General features: G+C 43.8%; 1 protein-coding gene across 1 annotated transcript in view; it reads left to right on the top strand.

The window, feature by feature from the left end:
- Nucleotides 1–23,825, top strand: part of LOC142775311 (uncharacterized) — a 29,399-nt gene that overhangs the window by 4,519 nt on the left and 1,055 nt on the right. The gene's annotated exons all lie outside the window — the stretch shown is intronic.

Below are 23,825 nucleotides of genomic sequence, written 5' to 3' on the forward strand. Positions count from 1 at the left end.
TTGTTTAGAATATGAGAGGAAAGCACGATAACTTCCGTAGGCAGCAGTCGGTGCACTACATCAGCCGAAAGAACTTAGATCCGTCAAAGATCATGTTCTTTGGCAGTTACGGTGCTTTCCTCATTACTCGCACGAAAGCATCTCAGAAATTTGTGCTTATTTTAAATAGTCTTCCTGTCGCATCGGCATAGTTCTTTTTATGGCTAACTATGCGTCGCGTTAATATAGAATTCTCCTGAATATGTTTATGATGTGGCCAAGAGTCCATGAAATCACAATTCAGCAACTGCTGTTTAGTCTGAATTGAACTAGACTGCTGTTCACTGCGAACCTGGTATGATACAGCATCTCGATTGTGTTTATGGTGATTGTTAAAATCCGCTGAAAATGAATGCAGTAAAAAAGGAGAATATACGAGTAGATCAGGTGACCCTGGCGATGGTCTTCAAATGAGGTTACCTATAATGCGAAGGGGTGGGGGGGAGGCATAATCACACATAAAATACAATAGTGCAATCTGGTGATAGAAGAATAAAGAAAACGAGCTCTGTCAGAATAAACTGCCGAGAAAACCATTACCTACTGATAGCGAAAGTGAGCCGTTATGTGACGTGGCGTAAGCTATGTCACGTGACAGCCCTGTCATCATTAGGACGTCACCAATTATGTGACATAAAATGTCGTCATATGGAACGTCATCTTGTGATGATGGTTTTTTCCAACAACTGCTCCTAACGATGCGAGACAGCTCCGACGCGGAACGCCGACAGGGATATGTCGCGTTTGATCAGGCATCTCAGCCTTTCGTTAAACGGTAAGTACGCCCATGATAGTTCAGAAGAGCAGCGTCAGCTGGCTAAGAGTGTGTGTTTAGTTCATTAATTTACATTCTAATTTAGATGTCAAGCGAACATGGCTGGGGGCCGATTATATTTTGGTTTTCTCGCGCAACCAAGTGTCGTGCAAGCGGTACTCCCGTGATTGTGCTCGCTTGCTCATGATATCCACTTCTTGGCAGATGCAGACCTAAAATTCTTGCTTTTAAGGTGAATGGTTTTAAATCACCTTTCTGGAGTATTAGGGCACATTTTTCGTTGATCTAACGCAAGCCCAAATTATGCCATTGATGAGTTTTAGGCAGACAGTAACGATTATGCTAAGTAGGTAATAATTAAGAGAAGTTCTGCGTCAATATTCTTTAGCACTGCAGGGTGGTAGTCACTTGACATTTCGTAAACTAAACCGCAAATCGTTGCTGGATGGTCATCAGCTTTTTGTACAACCTTTTTTTATTTAAATGAAGACCTATTTATGTCGAATACTTTGCAATGATAGGGGAAACAATACCTGAAACTCTACGCAGTATGAACATCGTTTTTCCCCTACTCTGCCGTGAAGCACAAGAGGCCCCTTTCACCAAGACATGAATCTCTAGTCGATAGTATGAGTGGCTGCTGCCACCTGCTCCTCTTTCCGTCTATGTAGTTGCCCAAAAAAAAAACTATAAATAAGGCAAACGTAAAGCATGTTATCTAAAAACTACCTGCATCATAGAACTTTCAATGAAGCTGCTTTTAAAGTAGCACGCCACATTTACACTGCTTTAGGAAAACCCTAATCTAATAAACGTTCATTTCGCTGTTATCTATTTTGTGGTCGCCATTTTTCCGAACTCGCTACACAACCAGAGCGCGCAAGTTGCATGAAATCACGCGTCTCCATTGAGTTTGGCGAAGTGTCCTTGAGAGCCCAAGCGAAAAATGGCACTGGGTGCAACGCTCGCTTAAAATTTCTAGGATGATTTTTCTAGTGTCACGAATGAGGCACTGATGCTGAAAATTTTTACGATACAGCCTCCAGAGGGCGATGCCACTGGCTGTTGCGCTTCGTTCGCGCACCTCAGTCAGCGCCCTGACGAGGTCCTCGCGTTGACGCCGAGTTTTGTGGTTGCGGTATAAGCGCCTTGTGTTCGTTCACATGGTGCCGATAAATTCTAAACGAGGAAAAAAGAGGTCTGAGGACTATAAGGGCCACTTTGCGCCTTCAGAACGCCAAATACTTGCGATATTTAGTAAAGCGCACGATGAACATAAATCTACATTATTCAGGCATCCAGTTCCAGTTCATTGCCATTATTTTTCAAGAAATCATGCTTGAGTACAATAATGAAAATACTCACCGACCAATTATAGTGTTTACATTTGGAGGAGGAGGGGGTTCAATTCCTGCTCACGGCAAGTTATCTTTTCACCCACTTTTCTTTCTTGTAATTCACGTTACAGCTGGGTCTAATACCTTCCCTTATAATTTCCTTGGCAGTACTGTCTGTTAGATCTCAATATATATATATATATATATATATATATATATATATATATATATATATATATATATATATATATGTATATATATATAATGAGAACCAGCAGACAATATTGTCAAGGAATGTATGGGGGAATTCATAAGAACCACTGTAAAATAAATAAAAAGAAAGAAAAGTGGGTGAAAAATAACTTGCCATGAGCAGGAATCGAAACTTTTTTCACCCACTTTTCTTTTTTCCTAATTATCTACAGTGGCTCTAATGACTTCCCTTTACATTCCTTGGCATCACTGTCTGTTAGTTCTCATTATTATTGTGTCAAAATCAAAACACGGAAAACGAGCCCTTAGGTATACACTTCTTTCTCATATATATATATATATATATATATATATATATATATATATATATATATATATATATATATATATATATATATATATATATATATATATATATATATATATATATATATATATATATATATATATATATATATGCATGGTTTAGGCTAGTATATTACTTTGTCTGATCGGGAGCTCACGAGGGATGTGGAGTTCGCTGGTGCCTACACGCTAGCGCACTATCTTATAACACAATGCTACCAACGCTAACGCACATACGAAATTGTCATCGAATGAACTGCATGCTACGGTACTTGCGATGCATGCAACACTTACGCACAGAGTCATACTAGCGTACGTATAATGCTTACTGTATTGTTATAAAAGCGTTTAGCCAACATCGCCACTCCATTGTCCTTACATCACTACTAAAATCCTTTTCCGCAAGATCCCACCATCGGCCACTCTTTGTGATAGGTTACTTCGGATGCATAGGTAATTTTCGTTCTTTGCATCTATTGAAATTTGGCGAGAAAAGAGCGTCTAATGCTATTCTTCAAACGTGCGTGCGACGCACACATCCAGCATTCTATGGTGTGCCCGTGGTATGCAGGTACGGGCCACACCTGACTGAGCAAAACAATTTTAGGACGTATGGACAAAAATTTCACGTCATACATTTAATCTCGTGCCTTTCGAGTTCGTCCAGCAATCATGAACTCACTTGGTATATTTAGTTTATACCCGTTAAGGAGAAGACAACTACGGTACTCAGGCGTAGGTAAGTAGTTAGATGATCGATAGATAGAAACACTCAACGCACATTTGTTCGCAATTTGAGCACTTCAAAGAATTACTGCGCCTTTAAAACGGCATTGTGAGTAAAATGCTTTGTCAAAATATCTGAAATTACGTGCCCAGCAAAAAATAGGCCGACCTGCCAGCGTTTGAATATGCGGTTCTATAGAAGATTTTCCATATGGTCCACAAAAATATAATTTTCCCTGTCTGCATCAATGACCGGTAATTTAAATACAGTGAGCATTCCAATCACCTGCAAAAGTATTCTGTAGCATTTCTCAGACCAACACGCTGGTGCATTGACCAGCCAGGTGAACCCCATCGTCGTCAACCGCTGCTTCAGCTCACCACTCGCCAACGCGCCAGCAACGGACGGCACCGCCACACGGTGCATAAAATCCGGTTTCTCCGCCGTTGTTGGGGAAAGCACGTGTTCACGACACTTGGAAGGCGGATGGAAAGAATCGGGGACAAAATGTGCACGCGGAGGAGAGTGTCGTTACTTTCCTAGATCAAAGGATTTCAACACGCTCTAGTGAGCCTGATGCGTGCCCCCTCCACAAGGTGTTACTGTAGTTTCAATCGGAAGATGCCGCCAAGCCGCCATTTTTTGTTCGAGTCCCGCACCTCTCAGTGTAGCCACCGTTGAGCTGCCACTGTGAGACGTTGGTGAGACACCGCAGCCAAAAATACGGATGTTCCGCCGCAGTGAACGCGGCACATTCCCTCACCCTGAAGCGCGGACAGCATGCATCAAAGGCACCATAACCACACTTGGTGGTGCCACTTCCTGTAAAGAACCTGAAACACTATCAAAAGTGTATTTCTATTTGTTATCAAAATTTTAAACAATAATGGCTCGTTAATTGTTAATTTATGCTTACGGGAGATAATGACTTTATAAATACTTTTAGCTAAATGGTCAAGGCACCGTACATAATCAGGACCACAGGACGGTAAAAATTGCGTAGCTCCCACAAACCATCTCACGAACTTTGTTTTGAACTTGGGGCTCACTCGGACACAGACTCACCAAAATTTTCACAAAGCACACTCACTCTGACTCGCATGAACAAACCTTTTCTTTAACCAGACTCGCTCAGCCTCAAACACAGCCATAATATCACTCACCCGGACTGGTAACTTGATCTGTGTCCTAATGAGTTGGAGTGTGTCGACACGTGAGTGAGTTGGCCCACCTACGCTCAGGACACATATTTATAATAAGTTTCTTAACTTGGGGATTTCACAGGACGTTAACTTAGCATAAAGGTGTTTAGTTCATTCGGTTTTCCGGCAAATAAAAGGGCAGACGTTTTACCAATTAACGTGCTTCGTAGCTGCCACCACTTCAAGAGGCGCCATCTATGGAAGAATAAAGACAACTAGCAATCACGTACTTTACGACCTCTGAGTTTTCGGGAGCGTAACTGACTAAGCTCACAGCATAGATTATTTGAGTAAATCTCTCAAAAACATTGGCGAAACAGCACAAATACTTTCCTGTCGAAGATTAAGGCCATGAATCTCAAGCAAATCTTGTATCCGAAGCTAGCCAGCTACAGAGCACGTAACAACCACTCGATAGATTCGATGTGGAAGGCAATTGACTTCAGAGGCACCGCCATGTTTTACAGGCGCGAACATGCGAAGTTCACGCCCGTTATTCCATTACACGCTAAGTATTTTGCGTGCAACGGTCAACCGCACAGAATAAAAACCTCTATTGAACGAGCAGTAGCGTATTTAGCTCCATGCTTTGAAATACCCTTCACTATACACCGGCTAAACTGTAGGAACAAAAATTTCCAATGCATGAAAAGCAAGTGAACGCTACTCACGGAATTCGATGGTTAGCAGGAAGCAGCCGGGACAGTAGAACAAAAAAAAAAACGGGAAAATTATGCACTCCAGAATGAAACTGCAGACGTGTCAAAATCTTCTGTCTCAGTAATAACTGAGATCAAGCGTGATGTCGCCCTGCTTTGTGGCGCTGTCACTATAAAGGCCTTACGGCTTAGAGTGAGATCTCGTCCACCGTTCTCGCTCGTTCAGCTTCGTCTCGACGCAGAGCGTCTGCGGCACGTGTTGTCCAGGTACCGGCCGTAGGAAAAATACCCGGCTGCTCGCCCAGAGCACCCAAGTGTGCATGTGCCATCTCCAGTGACGCTTACAGGCGTTCACGATCGGCTCACAGTGCACCTTCTGTAGGCAAGGAGCACAGCAGATGTGCTCCGCTCATGTTGCGCGCTCGTTCCCACGCGTCAGTGTGTCAGCGTCGTAGACGTGGTCGCACAAGGGTATTTTGCTTGTATTTTATCAGCGGCGATATCTGCGAAAACACGGCGCCTTTTTTTTTTTGTCGAGCATATAACATCCGTATGCGAAACGAACGAATGAATAAGCACACGCACGCAGATCGATTTCATCCCGGGAACGAGGCAAGAACAAAGAAAAAGTAACCAGACCGTTAAAGAAATGTGGCAAAATTGCATAACTGGGCACACAGTATGCGCAACTCTATCCCTGGCCTTGCCGAAAAAATAAATGTAATTTTTAACGTGTACCCTATAGAGCCATTTTATTTATAAAATAAATTCTGTGATTTTCTATGTCAAAACCATGATATTATTGAGTGGCACCCCGCAGTAGGGTACTTCAATATTAGTTACGACCATCTGTGGTTTTTCAACGAGCATATACATCTAAGTACGCCGGTGTTCTTCACATTTCGTGCAAATTAAAACGCGGCCATTGTTTACGGCACTCAAACCCCCACTCTAAAGTATAGCGACGTGACATTATGGATGTTATAAGTTACCACGGCGGGTCAAAATATTTGAAGGGGTGTATATTGCGTCATCACGAAAAAAAATGATGGCATCTCATTACTGCGTGTTAAAGTTCATGACATCTTGCTTCAGCGTGCCGTCAACGCCAGATTACAAAACGTCGCCTCTTTTCAAAGGAACTTCTCTTTAAAAGAAGCGCAAGGTTCGTGCCCCTTCGTCTAGGTGCTTGTCTTGTTCTATAGCTAAACAATTGTCCCTTTCTCCTCCCGACGTTTATTGGCATTTTTTGTTTGGATTGCCTGCGAACGTTCACAGGGTTCATCCAATCCTTTTTTTCATATATTTGTTCTTTTTGCCCTTATAATAACAGATCTGCATATGGCTGCACACATCACCAATTTGAAAAATATTTTTTCATGAACAACATATTTGTCGAGAAGTTATCTACACTCTTCCGTATCGAGCTTTTCCCTAACCTGTTTCGTGTACTCATCCTGGTGGTAATATTGATAATTGTTAGAGATCACCGTCCCGAAAGCACTATGTGATTATAAGAGAAGCCGTAGTCGAGGTATCGGGAAATTTCAACTACCTGTGGTGTTTTAACATGCAGCTCAATCTAAGCACACGGACCTCAAGCACTTTTGCCTCCGTCGAAAATGCGGCCGTCATGGCCGGAATTTCACCCCGCTACCAGCGGGGCAGCAGCCGAGTAAGACAGTCACTAGACGACCATAACGGGCATGATCCTGCAGGTTGTTCAGTCTTCAAAGTACGCGTGTCAGAAGATGAATGGAGCTGGTTCTCAAGGTGGTATCGCTACCCGTTTTACGACTATAACGTTTTTCATACCAATGATGTCACAAGATGTCGGCCATTGAGGTACGCGGACTAGCTTTGCGCGAGACTCCAACAGTAACGACTGCTATAACGAGTCTGCTTCATGCCACTTGTTCGTTCATTTGTTTGTTTTTAAATGCGAAGCATTTCTTAGCTAACTTCGGCGACTTTGAGCGTATCTATCTATTTATCTATCTATTTATCTATTTATCTATTTATCTACCTATCTATCTATCTATGTATCTATCTATCTATCTATCTATCTATCTATCTATCTATCTATCTATCTATCTATCTATCTATCTATCTATCTATCTATCTAGCCGCTTATGCTAGGGCACTCTCGTGGTCACCGTTTTGATGTGACATGTACCAAAATTAGCATCGGAGGGTAAGATCGCTTGTTGAAAATGACGCGCTGGTCAAGACATGATTAATGTCACAATCCCGTCGCGTACGTCGTCAAACACTTCCCGCCAGACGGTGGCACATACCTAGGCACATACCGCGGGTATGCGGGTATGTGCCACAGGTAATTGACACTTAGTATATACCAAGGAACGACGAGAACACAGATGGGCAATTTTAACGCGCGAGCGTCAAGGAATACCCGACGAATCCGAAGAATAAATGAAAGGGTCCTAGCTGGAATAGAACCGGAGCATTCTGTGTCGCAACGAAGGATTTTACTACAGAACTACGCCAGGGCCCGGAACTACTTTACAAGTAGACGCTAATCTTCGTGAAACGTGAATAGTGGTTGCAGTGCTGCTTGTCCAATTTTATAAACAGTGCGTATGTACTCCTTTGATACAGCCGTCACGTCGGGTTAACGTCAATTGTGATTAGTTGTAATGCGCCGAAGTTGATTTATATAGCAGTGTCCAGGGCCAGCATGCATCTGTGCGAGCATCAGTGCTTCATATCAGCTTCTGGTGTTTCTAATACGCATGTTCCAGGTGGCATCGTTGTGCAAGTTTAAATAACTGCCTATATAAACATCTGCAACTCTTCAACTTATGTCTGTGCGTGCAACATTTGTGCATATATTTAGCATCATTTCGAGACGTGTCGCTCAATGAAAAAATTGCAACACGGTCACCTGCCTCCGCATGCTTCGCATAACGTTGACTCCCAGATACGTGGAATATGCCGACTTTTTTTGTTCATTATTTAATTTCTGTGTACAATTGGTTACACAGGGGCGTGAAGCAATACAAAAGCTGCTAGAAGCAGCTTGAGAACCTCATATATGTAGCCTGCAATCTCTTTCACCCAGCAGTGTTGGGCTAGCAGTCGAACGATCTTAAGTGAATTGGCTGTCTAGCCTTGCATCTTGTAGTGCAAATAAAAATTGCATTTCCAATATTATTATTATGATATGTGGTAGCAACGGGCGGATATGCCATAGATGACGCCATTGAATATTATGTGTATTGTGTGTCAACAATTACACAGCAGTTACGAACACAACAATTACAAAACTTGGATGACGCATAAGGTTCGCCTTCAAGGCTAGACCGCAATAGCGTAACTGGGCCCTGCGCGAATCACCATCTCAATTACTCGCCTATCTTCTGTCTTGGTGTATGCCTCCACCGTGTCGTGAGGGAACGAACGACTGTGCGTAAAACAATGGCCGTTTCAAACTATAGTAGAATGTCTACTGCAAGTACAGTTGCGAAGTGCCCGCTGCACCTTAATTGTTCCTTTTGCGAATCAACAAAAGGGATTTAACACGTGCGTACAGCAACACACGAACACAAGTTTGAGTGCTCTGTAGTGGCCGGGCCTTTCTAACACCCACTTGTTGCGCATTTCACATTTTTAGATGTCTGGCGCGATACTACGCTTCTACCACTTAAAATTGTGTGAATTGAAGAAATTCCTTCTGCTACATGAACAAAAAAAGTGTAAACGCGAGTCTCTGCTTTTTTTTTTGTTTTGGCTGGACAAAATAGTAATGAGTACTTCTAATACATGGAATCGGTACTGTTCTTTTTTTCGGGTCAAATTCGAACACTGGCGTGCCTCTGTGGTATGAAAACTGATTGCCTCACAAAGAGCCTGGGTGCGATTCTCACTCGTACTGAAGTTTTGTGTTAGTTTTTTATTGGCAGGATTCTTTTTTTTTTGTCACAGGCACAATGATGATTTCTCGCTCACAAACGCAGAGGCTAGCAGTGAGGCCAACATCGCAATTTTTCGAAATGAGCTCGTTAAAGTTATCACGTTCAAAAATTATACAGCGCTTAAACATTAAAATTATATTTAGAGGGAAAGAGACAGTCGTTTATCATACATTTTAATTTGAGAGCATGATCAAAGCACACACTGAAAGTTAGTTCTAACCTCCAACAAATATACCCCGCGGATTGATCAGACCATCGAAAGAAATTGAGACCATGTTGTTATAGTAAAGCTTTTAAATCAGGCGTCCGGCTCAAATAAAAAGGTGGCAATAACCTTTGCGTCGCAAAGAGAAAAAACCTAGTGCTAAACGTAGTCTATGGCGGTCATTGTGAAAATGAAGGCATCGTAACGTACTTCCGTTATGTTTTGGTGGACAGGAAGCTTTTGTCTCACGCGGAAAGTGGCAGCTCGCAACCTGCATCCATAACGGCTTGTTCCCCACGATTGCGCCCCATATATCATAGCTGAAATGATCATAATCAATTCGCCGTTTCCCCCAAACCCCCCCCCCCCCTCCAAATAACAAATGGCGTCACTCGAATGCTCAGTGCCAAATTTAAAGGAACCACCAAAAATAGAAAAGCAAGTCGAAAGACGCGTGATGAGCAACGTTGTCGATACTTGGAGTTGCATCACAGTAGCATTCGATATATTGCCAACTGTTTGATTGATATGTTGGTTTTTACGTTACAAAACTACCATAATATTGTGAGAGACGCTGTAGTGGAGGGCTCCGAAAATTTTTATCATCTGGGGTTCTTCAACGAGCACCGGAATCTCAGCACATGGGCCTACAACCTTTCCGCCTCCATCGGAAATACAGCCGCCACTGCCGGGATTTGGTCCCGCGACCTGCGGGTCAGCAAGTGAGTATCTTAGCCATAAGGCCACCGCAGCGGGGCTATTGTCAACTGTCTCACTGCCTTAAAAGCAGTTTATATTTCTGATTTATTACTTTTCCCTTAGTAACCAACACAAACATAGGTAAGTGGTCATGTTTTGCCAGTGACCAGGTTTTCTTACATTTTCTTCATATTGTTATGTTTAGGAATGCGTTAATTCCGCTCTGACTTACCGGTAGACTCGAACGTGTCGCGCAGACTTTTCTCGCAAGCCCAGCGTTCTCTTCTCTGATCTTCCTGTTCTCCGCTACCTAGAGGCTCCAAGTCACATATGCAGTAACATTTCCTCCACCCACACGAAGCCGAGCGGGTGAGTTGAAGAGTTTTCTGGAAATAAAGCACATCAAACGTGCTAAATGGGCAAGTTCAGTTAATCGAGACTGTCGGCTTTTTGAGTAAAGACCTGCTACGTGGTAAGTTAAATTGCTCATACGGTCTAGAACAACATAAGGTCCCGCATACTGTGCGGTCAGTTTCTCACACAACCTACGTTTTTTAGTTGGCGTCCACAGAAACGTGAAGTCTCCGCAATTATAGGTCACGTGTTGGCGTTCACGGTCAAAACTTGTCTGAGCGATCTTGTGAAGCGAGAGTGCACAGGTAAGCAAGGTGTCAGGCTTCTTTTGCACGGCAGATGATCACGGATATAGCGGAGTCATGGTGATTGATGATGATGCTTGATTAATATGTGGGGTTTTACGTACCAAAACCACCATATGATTATGAGAGACCCCGTAGTGGAGGTCTCCGGAAATTTCGACTACCCGGGGTTCTTTAACGTGCACCGAAATCTGAGCACAAGGGCCTACAACATTTCCACTTCCATCGGAAATGCAGCCGCCGCAGCCGGGATTTGATCCCCCGACCTGCGGGTCAGTAGCGGAGTACCTTACCCACTAGACCACCGCGGCGGGGCGAATCATGGTGGTCGAAAAACGAGAAGACGTTATCGAGAGTATGACGAGGCGGCTGAGCATTAAGAAGAAAGAACGGACTGTCGCCGGTAGTTTCATGATGTGCGGTGTTAATTGCACAAGTTATGAAAAATAGCACACCATTCCAGTTCTTATGATCTGCTGTGACATACATAGAGAGCGCGTTTGTGAGAGTGATTTTGGTTCGTTCCGTCCGGCCGTTTGTTTCGGAATGATATGGCGTAGAGCGACGAAAGGTTGAAGCGCATACACGAAGCATCTTTTCCACCACGTCTGCAGTGAATTGTCGCCCATGATCACTGATAACAATTATAGGAGATCCATGTCGTAGAACTACAAAACACAGCATGAACAAACACACGTCAGCTGCGGTTGCCGATGGTATGGCAGCTGTCTCGCAGTACCGTGTTAAACATTCAGCGCATACGACTCTTTAGTGATTTCCATTTGAAGACCGCAGAAATGGTCCTAGAAGGTCTATCTCAACTGGCTCAATTGGAGTTCTACGGGTTGAAATGGTAAGTAGTTGCCCTAAAGCAGCACTGGTAGGGCTCTTGCGTTGTTCACACTCGTTGCAACTACAGACGTACTGTTCCGTCGTCTGGTGCATTTTTGGCCAATAAAATCTTTCTTGAAGCCGGCAAAAAGTTTTCGTCGTGCCTAGATGGCCGGACATTGGATCATCATGCATAGCCTGCAAGATGAAAACGCGAAGACTTTTCGGAACCACGAGTAGATATCGTGAGCTGGTCGTAGCATAGTTCGTTTTGTATACTAGTCCATCGCGGACGCAGAAGCGAGTCACCGATGATCTTGACTCGGTAGGAAGGAGCTGCTGTATGGTGAAGTCCTTTTGCTATTCAGTCTTGAAGGCACTAGGTATCAGGACATGGCAGGTTCAATGGTGCAGTGTGGGTGTTCAAGTTGTCCCCTTCACAGTCCGTCGATGGTAGCGGTAGTCGTGAAATACAATCTGCATCAGCGTGACGACAACCACTTATGTAGAAAACCATAAATCGTATTCCTGCAGACGGAGTGCCCAACGCGCTAGTCTATGAGATAGGGCGCACAGATTGACCAACCAGGAGAGCGAATGATGATCTGTCACGATGGTAAAGTGGCGTACGTACTAGTAGGACCGGAAGCACTGCACGGCGAAGACTACTGCGAGGCATTCTTGCTCGGTGACGGTGTAGCTCGGATTTGCTTAGCGAGTGACTACCATACGCAACGACATTCATATGCAACGTAACAGAGTCGTGGAAGTGCATGGTACAGCCCGTCGACAAACCATGGAGCCGCAGCTGTTTAACTTCGCAGGAGCCGTCATCTTGCTGGTCTGCCACTGACAACAACCGTCATGACCGAGACCGAAGGTCACGGCTTCTCAACCACGCAAAGGCCACTGCCGCCTGCACCTCTGTATGACTATATGAAACCCCGCCCGTTCGCGGAAAGAGCCTAAGAAGATGTGGATATTTGGCTGAAACATTACAAAAGGGTGAGCTGGTACAACTGCTGGTATCCCACTGACCAACTGGGAAATGTCGTGCTGTTTCGCACGGAAACCACCCTTATGTGGTACGAAAACCACGAAGATTCTTAAACAACGGAGGATAGTTTCACTGAAGAACTCAAGTAGTGCTTCGGCGACTCTTATTTGATTAGGAAAAGCGTGGAGAGCAGGTTGGCTTAAAGCGCTCAGACTCCTGGAGAAACATATACCACCTAACTAGAGGAGATTCTGATGCTTTGCAAGATCATAGACCCGTATATGGTTGAAGAGGACGTGGTCGGGCACATTCTGAAGGATATAGCAGAGGACGCCTACAATTTCCTGATAGGCAGGGAAGACCTCACCTCCATCTTCACCGTCCAACGTCACTGCCGCACTTTTGAGAAGTTGAAGACCCGTTGTATTGCCCCGAAATTTGGTAGGCTGGCAAATGTAACAACGGTCGCCTTCATCGACGTGAGCCCGCCTGCCAAACTTGCCGCTACTATACGGGCAATAGAGCGTGATGAGCTGCAGCGACAAGACACACTGGTCGACGACACCATCCATCATCCGCCTACCTATTCATCCTACTACCCAGCACCTCCACCACTCTGTCACGTTTGGAAATTTGTTTAATCCGCTGTTACGTACCAGTAGACTCGAAGGTGTCGTGCACCGGAGGCCTTTCTTCTAGCCGAACGTTCTCTTCTCTGGTCTCCCTATTCCGTGCTACCTAGAGGCTCATACCCAGGTCACATACGCAATAACAATATTAGTCAGTCAGTCAAGAACTTTATGAATGGTCTGACGAGTTAAAGCCACCAGGGTGTCCACGAGGGACACTCAAGCAGCCGCTGCTGTAGGCGACAGCCGAGTAGGCAGTGGTGGTGGTGGTAGTGGTTAGAAGAGGAGAAAGGCACCTAATTTCTGCAGCCTGGTCGGGAGCACGGTGAGTAGGGGCGCGAACGTGGTGGCGTTCCGCCAGTTCTTGGGCCCTCTGGACTGCCTTTTGTTGGTTTCTGAGAGTGGTGCTCTTGAGTACCTCCTCCCAGTTGGCTCACTGGCCAGAGTCTCATACCCAAGTCACATACGCAGTAACCATATTACAGTCAGTCAGTCAAGAACATTAATAAATGGTCTTGAGGAGTTTAAGCCACCAGGGTGTTCACGAGGGACACTCTAGCAGCAGTTACTGTAGGCGATGCCCAAGTCCAGCGGAAACGTGGTCGCATTCCGCCAGTTCTTGAGCCCTCTGGACTGGCTTTTGTTGGTTTCTGAGACTGGGGCTCTTGAGTGCCTCCTACCAGTTGTGCTCACTGGTGAGAGGTCCTCGAGGTAACGCGGGACATTGCATGAGCATGTGTTTGAGTGAAGAGTACACTTATGAGCAGTATGGGCATTGTGAATCTATGTCTGAGTTGTAATGGTTGAGTCGGCCCCGTGATGGGTATGATCTCGTTTGTAGCTTGCGAAAAGCTACCTCGTATGCGCGTTCGAGCTTTGCATGTGATCAAAGGTATTTGCTTCTATCGTTTCAGTAGTAGAAGGTAATTTCTTGAAAGGTGAGTAAAGGATCATTAAACTCTACGTCTGGGCCCAGCTCTTCGGTAGCTGATTGATCGTCGTGGCGGGTGAGTTCTCGCACTCGGTCATGAGCCATTTCGTTGAGGTTGGGTTGCTGTGGGTAGACCTGTTTGCTTATGTAGCCAGAAATCCAAGATAGGTAGTGCAAGCCCTCTGCTAAACATTCATGTGCCTGTTTGTAGAATGCGGGCTGCTTCTCGAGCGATGTTGCCGCTTCCGTAAGCCCGAATGGCGGCGCGAGAGTCTTTAAAAACATGGGTGTGTGAGCGGTCGACCATCGATAAAGCGATAGCAACCTGCTCGGCTATGGCGCTCGTTGCTAGCCTAACCGAGGCGGCATAGCGTAGGGCTCCATCGCCATATACTACCGCTAGTGCGAAGGTAGAGGAGTTATTGTATTGCACCGCATCGACGAAGACTGTAGAGTTGCGATTCGCAGCGGTACGGTCGAGGGTCGCGCGAGCACGGGCCAGGCATCTGCCTTTGTTGTGTTGCGGGTGAAAATTTAGCCGAAATGTGTTTACCATGTAGGTATTGCGGACAGCTCTGAGGAGGGTGACTGCGCGTTCAAGGTAGGGATGTGGGGACATCCCAGCCTCGCTTAGAACTTGGTGGCCTGCGATAGAGGAGGAGAGGTGGATCACTTGGGCCGTGGTCTGGGCCTCGATCACTTCATCGATGTTGTTGTGGATGCCTAGTTGGTCGAGTCGGGAAGTGCTCGTGTTTAGAGGTAAACCAAGGGCTTGTTTAATGTTTTTGCGCATGAGCGCGTTTAGTTTTATCTTTTCTGCTTTCTTCAAGTCGTGGGCAGAGGGGACGCAGTTGATGTGGCTCACCAGGTATGCGTGGTATATGCACAGAAGGTTGGCCTCTCCAAGGCCTCGTCGTTGACCCGAGACTCGCTGAATCAGTGAGAGCATGTTTTCCGTCGTTGCTGTGATGTGTGTTATTGTTTGTGCATGGTAGCCAGTGGCCTCGATTCGGAGACAGAAAGTGCCTATGGAGTCCACGCGCGGTAATCGTTGCCAGTCTTTGGCGTGTAGCGCTATGGGTGGTTCATACAAGGGCGTTGAATTACGAACGCCTTGGCGAGATGGCCGGTATAGCAGCGACTCTGATTTTGTGGGCGACATTCGCAGTCCAGTGTTTTTTAGGTAGGCTCCTGTGGTATCGAGGGTGGTTCAAAGGGCCTGTTATAAATCTGCCAAAGAGCCTCTAGGGCACCAAATGGTGATGTCATCTGCGGATATTTTTTTAATTTTATTTCTTTATTTCTTTTATTTGGGCATTACTACAAAAATGCCCACGAAAGGGCTAAAAGAGAGAGCGTCTCCTGACTTCACCCACTCTTCGTGAGGCACCTCGGGCAAGTACAGCTAAACAATACATATCAAGTTCAATATTTTACATACAAAAATATAAAAAACAATGTTCCTTTCAACAATTGCAGAAAATATCGGTTAAAGATTCAAACAAAGCTTTTTTAGCGATAATTACAAATATGTTACCAGCACTAATAAATCATATTCAAATACATGCAATTTGTGTGCATATGGTAAACAATGATAAAAACAATGATTACAACTTATATATTTGATACATTAACAATATTCAGCACACGCACCGTATAAGTGGGTTTGAAATACTACACTCTTAATTGGCTTCTTGAATTTTGTACTCTTTTTCGTCTCCCTGGCGTATTCTATTATTTCAGAAATCTTACTGCACAGTAAAACAATTTGGTTATCAATTGACTGTATGCTATAGTTCGTCCGACACATTGGCCCCACCAAAGCTACAGTACGTAGATTGTATGCAAGATCTCTGCTTAAGTATGAGTAAGAAAAACTCTGAAAGTTGTTTTCAATTTTTTTATGAATTACCATGGCTAGTTGTACCTTGTACTACTCTGGGAATGGTGTCACGTTGTGCAAACGAAAAAGGGCCTTATTTGGGGGGACCGAGGTAGTTAGCAGACGTTGTATGCGTTTTTTGGGAAGAATAATACCTTCACTGTTTGTTTTGTTACACGTAACCCAGACTAGAATACAATACATGATTCGCGAGTGGATAAAAGAAAAGTACAACTGCCGTTTCACACTCTCTGGAAGTAGATCCTGCAATCATCAAATTAAACCGATATACCTTGATATTTTCATTCGAAGGTTATTCACATGTTTGGACCAATTAAGGTTGCTTTGAAAACATACGCCCACGAATGGAATTTTGTTTACCTGAGATATACTCTCACCATAAAAAACTAAAATATAGTATGATCTTCAGATCTATTTTTCTGCTAGAAGAGCATAGATGTAGTTTTTTGGGTATTTATTTCTAATTGATTCACTGCAAGCCATAGTTTTAGTTCATAAAACCAGGAACTCGCAGTTGTCTCAATATCAAAGAGATGTAAACCAAGAAACAATACATTGGTATCATCGGCGTACATCACTATATTTCGTGTAGAAGGAATGCTTACGATATCAATTATGTACAATATAAAAGTAAAGGACCCTGTATCGATCCTTGTGGAACCCTATACTTAATTATACCCAGGTAAGATTTAAAATTATGAAGCTGCACATATTGTTTTCTTGCCCAGAGGTAGCTTTTATTTAGGTCAAGTGCAATTCCGCGTTTTCAATAGATATGTAAATTTTTAATTAATTTGTCTTGCTTTATTGAATCAAAAGGCTTACGGAAGCAAGAAATATCCCTACAGTATAAAGCTTCTTTTCAAAGTTTTGAAGTAGGCTTTCCCTAATACAGTGTAGGGCAGTCTGGGTTGATCTACCTGGCTGAAATCAAAACTGTTCTTCACAAATATAGTTCAGTTTGCTGTAAAAAAATACATCCTCTCATCAATGAAGCGTTCAGCGACCTTTGAGCAAAGGGGTAATATGAATATTGGGCAATAATTTTCAAGGTCATTTTTACTGCCTACTTAAAAAATAATTGTTACGCGAGCTATTTTCATAGAAGATATAAAATGTATGTCAAAAGACCCTGTTACATATATAAGCAAATGAGCGACAATTAAAGTAGTATTTGCCCTAATAGGTGTTACGGCAATGTCATCTTGACCTGGGGAACTATTCCGTAGTGAGCATATAGGTGTGGCTACTTCCTCCTCGGTAACTGGTGATAAAAACAATGAATTAGCGCGTGGGCTTTGAATAGAGGATTGGGCCGGTTCAAGGTCAGACACTTGCGTGATAGTGCTTAATGATTCCGCATAACTGAAGTAAAGAATAAATTTGTCTGCTAATGATTTGCCACTATATTGAATGTTGTTTATCTCTATATCGTGAGGAACGGTAGCCTGGTTTTTTTTCTATCAATTTATTACTAAATTCCAAACCATTTTTGGATTCTCAATCATTGTAGAAAACTTGTAGGCACAGAAATCTATTTTAGCTCTCTTTAGGTCTTGTTTAGATTGTTTCGGAACTTTTTGAACTCAGCGAGAGGAATTTCATTTTTTGTTTTTAAAAAATGCCCAAAGAGTTTGTTAAGAAGTACTGACGTGAACCACTCCTTTCTTGTTCTTTAGTGTTTCTTTACAACAGCGTACGGAAAAGCAATATTGTAATTGCCTACGATTCTCGCTATGAACAGGTTATATGACTTAGACGGATCAGGTTCTCAATACAAGTCATCCCAGTTGCAGTCAAGCAATAGAGAGCGAAATTGAAGTACAGTTACATCGTTTATGTCTCTATGGGTATATTTGGCAAAATGCTGCAGTTCAGGCATTCCTAATAGTGCAAAAAAAAAACAGGTGAGAACTTATACCTGAGCTGAATTCTCCGGCTGGTGTATTGTCGGGTGATATATTAGTGAAACAGAGATCAATAATTCTTTTCGATCTGCTAGTTATTCTGGTAGGTGGGTTAATGACGTTTTCACAGCCATATGACAACATCAAATTTATTAGCATTAGTTTAGTAGGACCATGTTTTGAGACATAAATAATAAAGTCACCAAATGATACAACAAACCATCGGTTGGAATCAGCATGAAGAAGGAGCTTCTCAAAGAACTCGAGAAATAGGTCTGTGCTACCACCTGGGGGCCGGTAGATCACCACAATTACAACCGTATTGTGTATCAGAGTAATAGCTTTGAAATCTTTGTAAACAATGCAACAGTCGGGCCACGCCTCGATGGGCAAGTTCTGTTTAATATATAAAACTACACCACCATCACGTTTTCCTAATCTGATTAGTGATTCCATATTGTAATTTTCCAAATTGAACACATCTGACTGTTAAGAAAACCAATTTTCCGAGAAACCCATGATATCAAAGTCATAACCGAGGTGTGTCAATTCACTTTCGATTTCTTCACCCTTGTTCCTCATGATCTGTGCATTAAAATGATAACGGGCAAGACCTCGTTCAGAAAGGAAGTCCGAGTTTTTAATCAACATTTTGAAGAAGACAGCATTGTGATACATTCACTTGTTCATCAACACAAGCTGAAAGAAAAGCAGTAGATATGGTATTTAGAAAAAAAAACCTTCTTTAAATCATCCACAGATGTAATCCTAATTGTCCGTGCTTCAGGATTCTTTCTGACAAAAATGTTTCCCTGCGACGACCAAGTGACCCGATAGTTCATTTCAGTGGCTCTCGTCCTTGCCATCTAAAGAAGCTTGCTGCGGCGGCTGCATTTCCGATGAAGGCGGAAATGTTGTAGGCCTGTGTGCTGAGATTTGGGTGCACGTTAAAGAACTACAGGTGGTCGAAATTTCCGGAGCCCTCCACTATGGCGTCTCTCATAATCATATGGTGCTTTTGGGAGGTTAAACCCTACATATCAATCAATCCAAAGAAGCTTCTTGTTTGCAGGTGTTAGGTTAACTAGCAGGTGGATACTGCTGTCTTTATCTCTCAGTTTGGCACGTTTTGCAAGCCATGCCGCCTTCAACTCAGTCAAGCAAATCTTGTCAGTATAAGGGGGGGGGGGTTCCCATTACGTGGGGGCAACCGATGCTTGCTTTTACGTCTCAGTGAGACAATGGTGGCAAGTCAAGCTTCTTCGCAAGGTCGTTAGCTTTTGATATGATATCCTCTTTTTCAATCAAATGTCATGTTTTTCCAGATTCTGGCAACGATTGTACTGCTGTAGGTCATTAAGCTGATTATTTAGTTTAAGAATTTCTTTTTTGTCAACGTTTTGCTCAACAGCATCCCATCTGTGCGGAGGCTTTCAATCTCTTTATCATGCCTTGCGCTGATTTCAAGAAGCTTGTCATGCGTATTTGAGATGTGCTGATTGAATTGTTCGATGCTAGTCACTGTTTATTTTAAATCTGCAAGGTGGTCAACCTTGGTAGTCAGGCTTGCCAAGCTTTTGCTCATGTCCGCAAGTTGCTGCCTTAGGCTTCTGTTAAAGCTGACTGACTAGCGTAAGTAATAATTTGGCTGTTCTGAGATGAAGGTGCACGGCAATTCTGGCATTTCAACGCTTTCCTTGGCTCTTTACTTTTCTTTTAATTGGTGCGCTCACTTAGACCAATACATTCTCCGACGTGATAGCGTTGTGTGCATTCTGCACACGTTATACATCGTCATCCTCAGAGAAGTACTGTTTACAAGACTCGCATATGTGACTCATTGTAAAGTTCTTCTAGGTGCAAAATACAAGATCCAAGGGCAGCAGTAGCAGCAGCTATATAGCAACAATAACGTGCAAATAATGGTAACCAACCTGCGCATAGGCAAGAAGATGAATTAAGACAGTGCTGCGATGGACCACCTGCTGCCACTGCTGCCCGAAGTGTGGTTGTGTCCCACGATGCGTCCGAGTATTTAAAGGGTGGGGGCATTTCACCAGCTGGTCCGTCACGTGTCAGGGCTGAGTAGCGATGAGTTCACGGATGGCACTAACTTTTCCAGATTTCGGTTTGTCGGTCACGGGCAGACTTCGATGCGCGGATGACGTCCACTTTGAGGGTTTAGCATACAGCATGGTTTATGCTAGGAATGTCGAAGAGTTTGTCAGACAGTCTCTTCAATGTTAAAAAAAAGTGGAGCAATGACTCCCCTTGTTGTGTCCCGTTGAAACCTACTGTATGTGTCGAATGTAAGTTGCGATATTCGAATCTTAGCCTTTCGGTCTTGTAGGCAAGAACGAATGTATGCCTGGAATCTTTTACTGAGACCGAGGCTGAGAATAGATTCCAGTATAATGCGGTGGGAGGAGCGATAGAATGTTGTTGGTCTAGGGCGAGCATGCCACGAACATCTCTCGTTTTTGAGCCGAAAATCTGTTTTTTAGTAATAGCATGACGTATTGTGTTGATAAGTGCGAACGGAGCCCGACCATGATGAAGGGAAAGAGTCGGGATCCTCTATGTAACGCGAGACATGATTTAGGATTGCATGTTCAGCTGCTTTTCCTATACATGAGGTTCGAGAAATTTGGGCGTAGACTGTCGAAGTTTATTGGTTTACCTGGCTTTGAGAGAAGGATTACCATGGCTGTGCGTCATTGTTCAGGTACCTGGCCAAACTCCCACATGTGGTTAATGTCTTTTGTGAGTAGTTTGATGCCTTGGTCATCTGAATTCCGCAAAATGCGGTTGATTACGTTGTCAGGACCGGGAGCCGATCGACCATCCAGGTTATGTAGTGCTTCCTGAACTTCAGACTCTCTGAAGGTGTCATCGAGTTCCGGTATTGTTTCGCATTCTAGTTGTGGGTAGTCGGTGGGTTGTGCAGTCTTTAGAGAGAGGTGTCGTTTGGCGATTTCTTAAAAAAAGGTTGATTCCGTTCCTCCCGTATTTTTGTGCCAGTGTAGGAGACCATCAATGGCATGGCTATGGTTGTCTTTTGTTTGGTGGTCATCAAGTATGTATTTTAGGAGGTTACATTTACCCCTAGTACTCATGCGACCGTCGACCGCGGAGCAGAGTTCATTTCATTGGAGTCGTGTGAGCTCCATTCAATATTTTGCGATGTCTTATTTTAGTACTGATACGCGTTTTGGTAAGCGTCTGTTTAGTCGATGTGTTTTCCAGCACGCGAGTATGAACGCTTTGCCTCCAGCAAATGTGCGAGGTGTGGGCCCATTCTCGGGACCTCTAGTTTTGTTTGTATGGTTTCCGTTGTTTTCGCTATGTCTTCCTGAATTAAGGAGGCAGGTAGTTCAGTGAATGTGTTGTATTACTTTGTGTTATTTTTGCGGAGGGTGCGGAAGGTATCCCAGACCGTTAGTGTGAATGTACGTGGTGGGGAAAATGCGTTAGGTAGTTCGGTACGTATGATGAAGTGATCGCTGCCCAGGTTCTCTTGCGTATAGGCCTAGGTGTGGCCTGTGACGTTATGGATAAATACCAAGTCCGGCGTAGTGTCACATTGTACCGATGTGACAAGTCTCGTTGGGGATCGGTGATCTGTTATGAGTGTGAGGGACAGGTCGTCTATTGCTTGCGTAAGGTTGGTGCCGTTTGCCGTTGCCTAGGGGTAACCCCATGACGGGTGTGGGGCACTGAAGTCACCTGCTATAGCAAGCGGAAAGTCTTGCGTGAGGGTTGTGGCTTTAGCTAAGAGCGCATGAAAAGACTGCCTATATTCTAAAAGGGACCTTTAAATGTTAAGAATAAAACCGCTTTGTTTTAGAAAACGGTTTGGTACAAGTTCAATGAGTATCGCCACTAGGCGGCAGTAGGTGGGTTACACTTCATGAGCTATGTGAACAAATTTCTTGCTGATGAGTGTGGCTATACTTCTCTTGGTCTTTCCTCGTTGTGAGATGGGGTGGTGACCCACTTGTGTGAGTGCCTCACAAAGGGTCTCTTGTAGTAATATTACATGAAGCTTCTTGGGTTGCGCTTTGATGTACTGCAGAAGTGTGGATTTGAGGTTCGCGAAGCTAGAGCAATTCCACTGCCGAATTTCTAACGTGTTTTGGCTTGTGGAAGACATGACGATTAAACTGAATTTGTTGTCTCTGGCAGCTGTGCCATTGGATCCATAGAAAATACTTGTCTGATTTTAGTTTTACCTTTCATGGTGGCTTCTTGCTCTAGTGCTTCTACCCGGCGTTACAGAATGTCGATATCATTGTGGTTTTCTTGTGTGAGGTGTAAGGTTTCGTTTAGAGTGTTTTCTGTTGAGTGACTCTCACCAATATTCGTTTCGCAGGGTGGTGGGGCTCTGTGTTTAGGTTTGCTTACATCTACAGAGTGTGAGGGGGGGAGCTGTAGGTCGCTGTTAGAGCTTGAATTTGTTGTCTCGCTTCATTTAGTTGCGTAGTGAGCTGTTGTATTGTTGCACGAAGGCTTGCTATTTCGTCTCGTGACGGTGTGACTATCTTGCTTTCCTGCTCTGGCATTCAGGCCCGCGTTACCTGTTTGATTAGTGGTGTCCTCCGTTGCGGTTGGTACTTCCCTTGGACTCGGCAAAAAATATCTTTTCTCATTCACAGTGTTCTCATTTCTGAACCTCAGAGATGGTAAGGGTGGCGAATGTATAGGTGTCGCTTCTCGGTGCAGCGAAGTGCACCATGAAGTAGCACACCATGAGTGTACAGCATCTGTAGGTACCTTCGTAAAAAATTGAGTGACTACTTGCAAAGAGGGCCTCTAGCATATATCACAAGCACCTCTGGAGCAGGCGCACCCAAATCACTTGAAAGTGCACCTATAAAGATGAGGTGTTTTCAATAAGGGTGCTTATATCCTCCCCTACGCAACCTTTATTGTACATCAAAAGCAATTGAGAAAACTGTTGAGAGGCTTTTTGTGAATACCCTTTGGATGATGACATTATTCGGATTGGGCTTGTAAAGTTTGAGTGGCTGCCACTGCATCTTTTGAACTTTACCCTTCATCATGAGGTTGTGGTGGTTATGTCTTACATTGTGTTGAGAACATCCCTTCTTTCCTTTTTTTGCAAGAAAACAATTCAGGAGCATTCTGAAAATGTGGAAAATGTAAGAAGGTAGGTGAAGTTGCTGTAAGAATTTGCACTCTGCTCTCGATTGGTAGCCGTCATGAATACTTGTGTGATGAACAGTGGGAAGCATCAAGAAAGTTTTTTGTAAATAGTACAAAACATGAGTACTGTTCAAGAATGGAAGCTTGAACGAGTTGGTATAGGTTTTGTTGTTTTCGCTTCACCTATATAATATCTGTTGTTTCCCCAATGAAATTAAGTTGCGAGTCAGCGCTTGCCTGTGTTCTTTTTCTTCGCCCTCGTACCACGTGTGCTCTTCAACCAAGATAAGTGCCGTTGTTAAAGAGCATTTTTCTATTCCAGTAAGTCCCAATTTTTGAGGTTTTACAGACGTTTTGGGCCTTTTCCGCTCAAGGCAAGATGACAATGGCTAAAACGCTAGCACTCGTCATAAAATGTTTACACTAAAAATGCTCAATCAAGTAGAATTTCTGTACTTGTAGGTTAAACCGAATGCAGGTAGCGCAAATATAGGGAGGACATTGATTTTTAGCCAACTTGCAAGGAGAAACACATCCGGGCAATTTATACAGGAGACCTTGTCCAGTCCACAAATGTGACGCGAGAATATTGACTGGAAACGCATGACGAATGGTTAAGTTCGAGAACAGTACAACGGGGAAGCCGGCGAAAAGAACATCGCAGTG

Source organism: Rhipicephalus microplus, chromosome X, assembly GCF_043290135.1.
Source record: "Rhipicephalus microplus isolate Deutch F79 chromosome X, USDA_Rmic, whole genome shotgun sequence".
Classification (NCBI taxonomy): Eukaryota; Metazoa; Arthropoda; class Arachnida; order Ixodida; family Ixodidae; genus Rhipicephalus; species Rhipicephalus microplus.